This window comes from Nicotiana sylvestris, chromosome 6, assembly GCF_000393655.2.
Source record: "Nicotiana sylvestris chromosome 6, ASM39365v2, whole genome shotgun sequence".
In the NCBI taxonomy this organism is placed as follows: Eukaryota; Viridiplantae; Streptophyta; class Magnoliopsida; order Solanales; family Solanaceae; genus Nicotiana; species Nicotiana sylvestris.
The window spans coordinates 211972544-211981346 of NC_091062.1; positions in this window are offsets into that span (position 1 = coordinate 211972544).

An 8803-nucleotide genomic window follows, 5' to 3' on the forward strand; every position below is an offset into this window, starting at 1 on the left:
TACTCTTCCTGCCCATATTGGTGACACTATCTCTAAGACCACAGTGGGCAATATTAACACTGATGATTTCCCAATTTGGAATATCTCTGAAAATGATTTGTTCTCCAATAACTCTGCCTGGCACTCTATTAGAGCGCGTAGGAAAAAAATGAGTTCATCAGTAAGGTTTGGCATAACTCTATCCCTTTTAAATGCTCTTTTTTTAACTTGGAGGATTTTTAGGAAAAGACTCCCTTTTGATGATGCTATTAGCAAATTTGGTACTAACATTGTTTCTAGATGTTTTTATTGTAATCATGCACATCTAGAAACCATGCAGCATGTGTTCAATGGAAGTGATGCAGCACAGTTCATATGGAATTAAATAGGCAAACCTCTGGGAATGAAGCATCAACTTGAACCTATTATTAGAATCTTTAAGAGATGGTAGGATACAAAAACTACCAATACAATACACAAACAGATTATGCAGATTGAGCCAACTATCATATGCTAGGAAATGTGGAAGCAATGGACCTTATGTAGATATGGAAACAAGAACAAGTTCAACAACAACTTTATGAAGTACCAAGGAGTCCGGACTATAAAGCAGGCAATTGCGAAGGTGATTCCTGGTATTGATAGCAAGGTATCGTGGCCTTTTATTGTGATAACATAAAAAAATTCAAGTCTGTTCAAACCTGGAAGAAAGTTAGATGGCAAACACCCTCGGCGGATACTATAAAGGTCATTACTGATAAGAGCTTCATCCAAAAAACTGGCACGACAGGTATTGGGGTATTGAGAAACAGTAATGGTGACTTAATCATGGCTTTCTCAGTCAACGTTCAGAGTAATAGCAACAATATGATTGAAGTTCTTGCAGCTGAGTTTGGAGTGAAATGGTGTAGCCATCATGGGTTCACTGATTTTGTTCTTGAACTCGACTCTCTGGTCATTGTAAATATGTTGACTAAGAAAGAGGCCGACAACATCAAGATTAAGCAGATTGTGGACAATATCATCAACTCCATAAATGATGCTAATATTTGCATGCAAAACTGCCTTAGGAATGGTAACCAGGTAGCTGATTGTCTAGCTAAACTTGCTGCTACTTCCAATCAGGCCAAGATTTTTCAAAATGTCCAATATCTATACTTTGAGTACCAGTTAAATTTTTCTTTAAATCAAATTAAATGAGAACGACCCAACCCGGTAATATTTTTACTATTCAAATTTAACCCAAGTCATTAGAGAAAAAGTCAAAATCGTCCATATTAGGTCTGAAATGAAATCTCTCTTTTGTGAGATGAGCAATAATAGTCCCTACAGACTAATATAATACATCAATATTTTATAAAAGTTTGAATACAATGTTGGTTTACCAAAATAGCCTTAAAATATTAAATACAATAATTCCTAAGGAAAGGCCATGATCGGAATTCCAACGTCGACCCTCTAATCTTATTAGCCATAGGACACACAAATGACTACATCTCGTTATCCCTAAACCTAATACCAATTCCTCCTGGGAACACGTTATACTTCCAAAAAATTCATATATTTCACAACCTCATTATATTGTCTGAATCCTAAACTAGTACCAATACCTCTAGGAATCCATTACAAATTTAATAATTTGAGAACTTATTATATTGTCTGAATCCATTAGGGAAAAAGACTCAAACACTTATATATAAAAGGAGCCACTATTCTATATTCTCCATCATAAACTTTTTGAGAAGTATATTACTCCATAACAAAATTTTTGCAGCAAAAGGTATTATTTCTTCCATTTTGCTTATGTTTAGATCTTTTCCACTTGGCTTAACTACTATATTGTTTAATCGTTATTCCTTATTCGCATCCTTTATAGCTCCTTTAGAAAAGTATTATTCCTTATTCACATCCTTTATAACTTATTTGGATCTTTTCCAAGATGCTTGTGTTTTTAGTTTTGTCCTAAAATAATTAGGTTTTGGTATAAATTTTAAGTATTGATTCCTATGAACAAGAACATAAGCATCTATGGTTAAGCGTCAATCAATCGAAATAGTTAACAAGAGCGTTGGAGGTATAATAAACATTGATGCATCGTTTGGTGAAAAGTAATGAGATTTGGAGGAAATTTTCATCAAGTGCTACAAGTAGTTCCAAAATCGACAAGCGCGAATACTATAAATATAGGTTTGGTAAAAAAACATACTTCTAACATCAAATAAAAAAGATTCAACAAACAATATATACAAGAGCTAGAATAAATCCAGCATTCATGACAAATATAGAAGAGCATATAATAAAAGATTCGGTCTCCTTCTGTTGCTCCCAAACGCACATGCAAGTATACGTGGTCGACAAGTAATATAGGATTGTAAGTCCAGATATCGTACCCACAGGGACTTGTGATTAACTGTCAACTAAATTAAACCAAATAATTAATCTATTCAAGTGAATCCTAAAGTATGAATATTTTTCTAAAATTTAATCTAGAGTAACAAATTACGAGATTAAAGAAAACAACGACAAACTTAAAGCAGAATTCAATGTGAGTGAATATTCTAGAGCTATGGGTTAGCTAACAATCCCGTTGAGTTTTTCACTTAAATTGTCTAATTAATTTATCTGGTTTATTGATTGACAGGGTTAATATTACTCGTAGCCTTCTTCCGAAGTACAACTCGCCTATTCAAGCTAATCTAATGCCTATATTCCTATGAAATTAGAATTAACAAGAACACATTAATAATTCCTGTATAGTAAACAAGCAAGGCGATTAGGTATATTCCTATCCTAACTGCAAATCCCCCCTCCCCCCGAGTTAAGATCTTGCTCGACTCAATCTTATATGCAATCTAGAATTCCCTCTCCCGAGTTCAATCCTAGATTCATAGATAGTATTTAATTGGTTATCAAACAATCAAATAATTAAGCGCAAGATTGAATAAATAATCCAATATGATAAAATAATGAGAACAATTCAAGATTCAAACTACAACGTTCATGTAGCACCCAAAAACTCTAGAACTAATAAACTATAAAACATAAGAAGAAAAGAGAAAAAAACTAGTTAGGAGCCTCCTCCAAAGCATGGTATGTGTTCCTCCACGTCTAAAGTGTGTCCCTAGGTCTAAGATCTGTCCCCAGGTCTAAGATCTATCAAAAGTCCTCAAAATAGTATTTTTATATGTATTTATACCAAGTAGGGTAAGGCTCAGACGAAATACCCTTTCCTGCGCGAAATAGGACTCCAACTCTGTAAAATTTGTACAGGTGCGCCGCACCCTGCGCCCGCTAGTGGATATTATCAACATCCTTGCATTGTTCTTGTCAGGCCAATTTTTACACTGCTGCGCCGCACCCTACGGCGTCCCATGCGGCGCAGTAGTGATAATTTGCGAAAATGTAAAAATGAAAGTTGTAGCCCTTTCAAATAGCTTTTCAACGATATATTGTGGAGCCCAAACGGAGTTCTGAGCGAAAAGTTATCTGTATTTTACTAGACAATGCGCCGTATGCCCCCTCGATTCTTCTTTTCGTTCTTAACTATCATCCGTTGATCCCCGGACACAATCCCGACTTAATTCCTTGGACTTTTACTCAGACTTCAAAGCTCCAAATCACTTGAATTCATTCCATAATATCTACATAGCTCGGAATCACTTCTACAAGGCATAACATACACAATTAGTGAAAAACACTAGCGATTAAAGCTCAAACTCAATTAAACTGCAGTAAATTAGAGTGTAATAAATAACTAAAATACACAATTATAGCCTATCATCAACTTTCAAATAGTTAGTTGTCAATTCTACGGTTATGGTAGTGCTGGATATTTTAATAATTTCCATCATTACATGAAAATGTAAGTTCTCCAAAATACATTATGGCAACAACTATAATAACTAGCAAAAATAAATATGTCAATCAACTAGATGAGATGTTAATTGTCAAATTATTCGGTGAAAGTAAAATCTTTCTTATTTTGACTCCATAAAAATGATACTAATACATACTAAAATATATATTTTAACAAAAAATGACTTTTCACCACATATGTTTGTTGTCATATTATTTATATATTTGTTATATATTTAAAGGCTAAAAGCTTCTTCTCATTCCGATAGTAAAAAACTACAACAAAACACAAGTTTTTATAGCTCAATCTATAAATGAATGGCACCACAGTCTTCCTTACCCGCTTTGCTTATATAAATAATTAAAATGCAATAGTGATAATAAAACATACTCCTATATGGTATAAATTAGCTAAAAAGTGATATTTTATAAGATATAGGTTGCATGAAATTAATCGTGTTTATTATTAGTCGTGTCTATTGTATTGTACTTACTTTACCGTTTTTTTCATCTTTCTCTTCTTAGTTGGCTTGTTACCTGTGAAACACATACATAGAAACTAGTAGTACTTAAAAATACAACTGAAGGAGTAGAATGAGTCACGCACACTGTGGGGTCCATCCCATAAATTAAGGAAGATAATTTTCTTCCTTTGATTGGCAGCCACCATCTTTTCTTTTGCACTGTCAAATCTGGTAGGCTGCAGAAGAAAAAATGTCAAGATTGGTAGGCATAGCAAATCTGCATGAGAGATATAAAATGTAGTAGGGGTGAGGGAGTGAGGTTCTGCCTATAAAAGGAGAGCTTCGACTCTCATTTCTTACACACCAAAATTCTCAAACAATAAATTTGAGTGAAAGATAGAGAGAAAGGTATTCTATAGACTATAAAAAAATAGTCTGTGAAGAAAAATAGAGTGTGAGAGATATTGTAGTGAGGTGGAAAAAGCAAAAGATTATTTTTTCTTTTGAGGGTGCAGTGGTCTTAGGAGTATTTGCACTCGTTACTGCACAGTGTAAAAGTCTTCGCTATACTGATATCAGATGTTCTTCTTGGCCGTGGCTTTTCCCTTATTCATAAGGGTTTCCACGTAAAATCTTGGTGTTATTTTTGCTGCATTTTATTCTTGCTGATTTAACCATAACTTTATGGTCCGCGTTTATCACTAATATCGTGAATATTATTTTTACGGGATTTATTCCCAACAAGTGGTAACAGAGCCAAGGTTCTGTCTGAGTATGCTCTGTGGTTACAGCACAGTCTGAACTTCCACATCAAAAAAGAATTAGTTTGGTCTCATAATAAATAGTATTTGTATTTGTGATAAACGATGGAAGCCAACACTAGTAGAATGGTTACTTTGAATGACACAAATTATGCCATTTGAAAGGGCAAAATAGAAGATTTGCTCTATGTCAAGAGTTTTCATCAACCTGTCTTGGCCACTATAAAGCCTGATAATAAATCAGATGAAGAGTGGAATTTGTTACACAGGCAGGTTTGCGGCTTTATTAGACAGTGGGTTAACGATAATGTTTTGAACTATATTTCTGGGAAGACACATGCTCAGACCCTATGGGAGCACCTTGAAAGTTTGTATACTCGAAAAACTAGAAACAAAAAGATGTTTCTAATAAAGCAAATATTGGGTTTAAAATACCGTGATGGTTCAGCTATAACAGATCATCTGAATAATTTTCAGGGAATCATGAACCAGTTATCTACTATGGGCATTAAATTTGATGAAGAAATTCAATGCCTGTTTCTACCTGGTTCCCTACCAGATTCTTGGGAAGTTCTTAGAAATTCATTATCAAATTTTGCTCCGGATGGTGTGATCTCTATGGATATTGCCAAGAGCGGCCTTTTTAAATGAGAAGCAAGAATCGAGGTTCTCAAAATAGAGAACATAATAGAAGAAAATCCAGAAACAGACTTAAAGATATTGAGTGCTATCATTGCAAGAAGAAAGGGCATACAAAGAAGTTCTGCCGTATTTTGAAAAAGAAGAATAGAGACAAGGAAGAACAGAAAGAAGATGGCAATCTTGTGTCCACCGTCACTACAGAACATCTTGTTACTGTCCTTGATACAGATCTGATAAATATTGCTTGTGATGAGTCAAGCTGGGTTGTGGACAGTGTTGCCGCATCTCATGTGACATCAACGAAGGAATTTTTCTCATCCTATACTCAGGGTAACTTTGGAACTTTGAGTTTGGGTAATGAGAATCTAGGGTGACTAGTATTGGAACGATTTGTTTGGAAACTAGTATTGGAACTAAACTAGTTTTAAACAATGTAAAACATGCACTTGATGTTCGTTTGCACTTGATATCTGTTGGTGTTTTGGATGATGAGGGATATGTCAGTACCAATGGTGCTGGAAAGTGGAAACTCACTAAGGGTTCCATGATTGTGGCTCGTGGGGAAAAACGTCGTGGTCTATATTGGACTACGACCTCTACCTGTGTTGATGTGGTGAATGCCGTTGAGAGCAGTAGCTCTTCAATGTTATGGCATAGGAGGCTTAGCCACATTAGCGAGAAAAGACTAAATGTTCTAGCTAAGAAGAAATTGTTGTGAAATTTTGAAAGTGCAAAATTAGAAAAATGTGAGCACTGCTTGGCTGGAAAACAAAATAGATTTTTGTTCCAGTCTCATCCTCCTTCAAGAAAGACAAAGTTGTTTGAGTTGGTGCATTCAGATTTATGTGGTCCAATGAAGACAAGGACTTTGGGTGGTGCACTTTATTTTGCTACATTTATTGATGACTTCTCAAGAAAACTTTGGGTCTACATCTTGAAGACTAAAGACCAAGTGTTGGGTGTCTTTAAGCAGTTTCAAGTTTTAGTTGAAAGAGAAACTGCAAAGAAGATAAAGTGTATTCGTACTAATAACGATGGTGAATATTGTGGACCGTTTGACGAATACTACAAGCAATATGGTATCAGATACTAGAAGACTCCTCAGCTTAATGGTTTAGCAGAAAGGATGAACAAGACCTTGATGGAAAGAGTGAGATGTTTGTTTTCTCAAGCAAAGTTGTCGAATTCCTTTTAGGGTGAAGCTTTGTTGACCGCCGCATATGTTATTAATCTATCCCCTGCGGTTGCTTTGCAAAGTGATGTTCCAAACAGAGTTTAGTATGGCAAGGATATTTCCTATGACCACTTGAAAACGTTTGGTTGCAAAGCTTTTGTACATGTACCTAAAGATAAGAGGTCAAAATTAACTGTCAAGGAAAGGCAGTGCATCTTCATTGGTTATGACCTTGATGAGTTTGGTTACAGGCTATATGATCCAATTGAGAAGAAGGTCGTGAGAAGCCGTGATGTTATCTTCATGGAGGATCAAACCATTGAAGATATTAACAAAGCGGAGAAGCTAAAATCTCCAAGTTCTGAAGGTTTAGTTAATCTTGATCAAATTCCTCATACAAATGCAGATGACGTTCGTGGGCTCAATGATGATGGTGATGCCCAGAACCATATTCTAGATCAGCATATTGATGGTGATGGTGATAACAATGCTAATACTGATGAGATAAATGTTCATACTCACGAAGTTGTGGACGAGTTAGATATTCCACTCAGGAGGTCTTCTAGACCTCGTACTCCTTCCTCCCGTTATTCGCCCAATGAGTATGTATTACTCACTGATGGGGAGAACCTGAATGTTATGAGGAGGCCATAGAAGATGAGCACAAGGATCAATGGATTGAAGCTATGCAAGATGAGATGAAATCTCTGCTTGAGAACCATACTTATGAGTTGGTGCAATTGCCTAAGAGCATGAGAGCTTTGAAGAAGAAGTGGATGTTCAAAGTTAAAGCTGAAGAACATAGTTTGAAGCCCAGATACAAAGCTAGATTGGTTTTCAAGGGATTTGGTCAAAGGAAAGGTATTGACTTTGACGAAATATTTTCTCCTGTCGTGAAAATGTCCTCCATTCGGACAGTTCTTGGTTTGACTGCCAGTCTTGATTTGGAGATTGAGCAGATGGATGCGAAGAATACTTTTCTTCACAGTGACTTAGAAGAGTAGATTTATATGGAACAACCTGAGGGCTTCAAGGCAAAAGGTAAAGAAAATCTTGTATGCAAACTTAAGAAAAGTCTATATGGATTGAAGTAAGCTCCCAAATAGTGGTACAAGAAGTTTGAGTCTGTTATGGGGAAGCAAGGCTACAAGAAGACTTCTTCAGATCACTATGTGTTTGTACAAAAAAAATTTGATGATGACTTTATCATCCTCTTGCTATATGTGGATGATATGTTGATTGTGGGCAGGAATGCTTCCAAGATTGACGAGTTGAAGAAACAGTTGAATAAATCTTTTGCAATGAATTGGGTCATGCTAAGAAGATTTTGGGCATAGAATGAATTGGGTCGTTCGAGAAACGAAAGAAAGCCTTACTTATCACAGAAAAAGTACATAGAACGTGTACTGGAGCGCTTCAATATGAAAAGTACTAAGTTGGTTCGCACACCCTTTCCTGGTCATCTGAAGTTGAGCAAGAAGATGTGTCCTACAACAACGGAGGAAAAAGAGAGAATGGCCAATATTCCTTATTCTTCTGCTGTCGGAAGTTTGATGTATGCAATGGTATGTACTCGACCAAATAGTGCTCATGCAGTCAGTGTTGTTAGCAGATTTCTAGAAAATCCAGGAAAAGAACATTGGGAAGCTGTAAAGTAGATACTCGAGTATCTAAGAGGAAGCTCACATGGATACTTATGTTTTGGAAGATCAAATCCAATTCTGAAGGGCTATACAGATTCTGATATGGCAGGTGACCTTGATAACAGAAAATCCACTACTGGATATTTGTTTACTTTTTCAGGGGGGCTATATCATGAAAGTCGAAGTTGCAGAAGTGTGTCGCACTATCTACAACTGAAACGGAGTATATTGCGGCTACTCAAGCTGGCAAGGAGATAATATGGCTCAAGAGATTTCTTCAAGAAC